Raw genomic sequence first — 3,809 nt, forward strand, 5'->3', positions numbered from 1 at the left:
GTTCGCAGCCCTATTCGTAACCACAACGCTACCAGAGCTCCTTACAAAACAAACAACATTTGCCTCTATTCCTTCTTCTTTTTTTGATGTGCATAAAACACACTGAAAATATATATTCATTTAACTGACCAAAGGGCACATTTTGCAAGCCAGCATTCTGCCTGTGGGCACACAGCCTTTCTCTTTCCATGAGTCTAGAGTCCTCAGCTGCTCATCTCTCTACCTCATCTATGCTTCTGTCTCTGGTGGCCTTGCTTCTCTGGTTAGGATCCCACACTCTCCTCATGCTCTTCCCTGTTGATGGTCCTAGGGCCCTCTATTCTTGGAATGAAAGATTAACTACTACCCCCTTTTTGTTACACATCTTCTACCTTTACATTTGTGACAATTGTAATTGGTCATGATAACAGTTATTCACTATTTAATCAAAAGAATCCTATCCCCACACTCCCCCATTCCCTTTCACTAGCGCCATCTAGACAAAATGAAAACTATACAGTGGATATTCTCTCCTACCCTCTTTCTGAAACTAAGTACACTCTTGAAAACTTGTAAGTCAGCCACTTCATGTCTTTATATTCTGTGCCCTGCCCCTCATTTTAGGTAGCCAATGTCTGAATTGCCCCCTATCAGCTCTGAGTACTGAGGGGATAGGCTTGATCCTTGATATGAAGTCTCCTTCCCTCTCGGTTGGAATTTTAAACAACTACATCCATAAGCAAAGGTCCAGTTAATCAAAATTGTAGCAGTTTGCACTTGCTTTCTATATCAAACTTCTTTATCTTCTTCTATTTGAGTTTTGATTAGCAAGTCATCCAAGTTAGGTCAAATGGGTACTATGGGCAAGTCTGGCATTCCTGTGTGTTAGTGCAAGTTTTTGATCAGCTGTGCACTTAGATCACACAAGTTACTGTGAGTTTCTGAGTTAGGGAGCCATTTGAGCCAGTTTACTATATTTGAGATTCGATTGTTTTAGTGCTGTTGTTGGTAGAACTTGAAGGACAACGGTCAGCCTGATGTTCAGAAAGTGCATTGCAAGTTCTTCTATTACACAAGAACTTTCTTTCCTTTTCCTTTTTTTGTCTATGGCAAACAGGAATCTTAATGAATGTATATCAGGTAGTTAAGATTCATTCTCCATATTTCCTATTTGACATTAATCCTGTTTGTTTGATAGATTATCTAGATTTACTAAAATATGAGGAGGCTTCACAAAGTTTGGGGGAAATTCTGCTATCTTTCAATTCCGTTTTTCCATGAATTTTTGAAGTGTCCTCATATGTAGAAAGAGCAATGTTTAGATTGATTAACTTTAATTGAAGCTGAATCTCTTGTTCTCTGTTTCATCATGAAGCATGAGCTCATTTAAATAAAGTCTGACAATACCCTGTCTTTGTTTCAGAATGCATAAAGTCAACTGAATCTGCTAGCAGGTTACACTGATGTTGCTAAGTGCTGTTGAGATGGTTTAGACTCACAGAGACCCTGTATAGGGTTTCCAAGGAGCAATTCATAAGAGGTTCAGAATGTGACCACTGGGAAAGTCTTTTGAGTCACACTACCAGTGGCTAGAGCATGGGGAGAGTTAAGAAACAAACAGAGTTTTCTAATTTTGAGCACATTGACTTCCTGTTGAAAAGACAGGAAAGCACTGCTCCTAAGAAACAACACTTGCTTTATATTTGGAGATCATTGTTGCACATGGACTTTCAGGGTTTTGTTTAGATTGGTTAGTCCACAAAATGCTTTTCATAAATCAGTTTAAATCGAGAAGAGATTTCTTTTACACACACAGCTCAATAGACACAAATGGTTCATACATCTGTAGACCTTTATTCCCCAAATTCCCATCATGTTACTGAATTGGTGTCAGTTACGCCTAGACTAAATAAGTCTGTGTAAGATGTTTGCTACTGTTCAAATGTTACTTAGAAAACCGGATGTTTTCTAGTCAATTCTGACTCATGTTGACCCCATGTCAGAATAGAACTATTCTCCCTGTAGTTTTCAAAGGCCTTTTTTCTTTTTGGAACTGAGTACCAGGACTCTCTTTCAAGGCACCTCTGAGTGGACTTGAGCTTTGGATCTTGCTGTTAGCACCATCCAGGTGCTATTTACCATTTGCACTGTCCAGGGACTCCAAAATGTTGTTTGTTGTTGTTGTTAAGTGCTGTTGAGTTGATACTGACCCATAGGGTTTCCAAGGAGCAGCTGGTGAGCTTGAACCGCAGACCTTGCAGTTCAAATGGCTTTGCAGTCTGGCACACTAACCTACAGAGCCACACCAGGACTCCAAAATGTTGTTTAGAGTATGATTTTTTTTTTTAACTTTTTGTTATGAATTGAGTGAAGGTTTACAGACAAAATTCAACAAATCATACACTCTATTTTATCTCAATGATTAGAATCCCCTTCATGCAACGAAAGCTATCCCACTTCCTTCCTGTAGTTCTTATTTGCAATCCACCTACCTTAACATCTCTTCTCAACTTTGTCCTTAGGAAAATATTGCTCTTTTGATTCTGAATGATTGACCATCCCATGGTGAGCATACTTATTAGTGTTGTTTCCCCGCTGTCAACATATCTACTGCTTGGCTGAAAATTGGGTCACAAGGATGAAGTCCTTTCCACAATTGAATGGTGGTTGAGGGCCATAGTCTCAGGTTCCTTCAATTAGAGAACAATTTTAACAAATAGTATCCCACATAATTCATGTGGGATTATAATAAAATTATATTATAATAAAATCATGAGAATTTTTGTGATTCATTTTTAAGAATGTTACCATTTCCCCCCATATTTAAATCACTTCTGAAAAAGAACTCATTAGAAAGCAGTTAGAACTAATAAAGTAATTCAGCAAAGTTGCAGGGTAAAAGATCAACACACAAAAATCAGTTGGGTTTCTATTTCTCTATAGGAGAAATCTAAAAAAGAAAACCAAGGAAACAATACCATTTATAACAGCATTGCAAAAAGTATACTATCTAGAAATAACCCTAACCATGGATGTAAAGGATTTAGATCAGTACAGTGAAAACTGTAAAACTGTCCTACAAGAATAAATAAATGGAAAAGGACATCATACTTAGTAAAGACTCAGTAAAAAAGAGGAAGCCCATCGGTGAGAAGGACTGACACAGTGTCAGCAACAAGGGGCTCAAACATTTCTGAGGCTGGTTCAGGATCATTGGGCAGTATTTTGGTCTGTTGTACGTACAGTCTGGAGATGGAATTGACTGACAGCACCCATCAATGATAACAAATAAATGGAAAGACAGTCCTCGCTTATGGGTTGAAAGACTTAATTGTGAAATTGTCACTAAGGTGATCTGTAGTTTCAGAGCAAGCCTGATCAAATCCTAACAGCATTCTGTATAGAAATGGAAAAATAAATCTTCAACTTTATATGGAAAGAGGCCCTAATCAGTCAAAGCAATATTAAAGAAAAACAACAAAGTAGGAGTCCTCATACTTCCAAATTTCAAAACATATTATACAACAATAATGTTCAAAACAACCTGGTCTTGGCTTAATGACAGAAACATAGACCAAAAGGACGTAATTAAGAACCTGAAAAGAAACCCATACGTCTATGGACAATTAGGAGTCCTGGTGTGCTGCTGTATGATAAGCACTGGATCACAAGATCAAGTTGCTCCAAAAGGCCAGTAGTTCAAATCTACCAGTGCTCCTCAGAAACCCTATACAGGGAAGAAATGGGTCAGAACAGACTTGACAGCACTTAACAAAAACAATAACAAATGAACTATTATGAAGCCCTGGTGGTACTGTAAGATAAATATT

Source organism: Chrysochloris asiatica, unplaced genomic scaffold, assembly GCF_000296735.1.
Source record: "Chrysochloris asiatica unplaced genomic scaffold, ChrAsi1.0 scaffold00002, whole genome shotgun sequence".
Lineage (NCBI taxonomy): Eukaryota > Metazoa > Chordata > Mammalia > Afrosoricida > Chrysochloridae > Chrysochloris > Chrysochloris asiatica.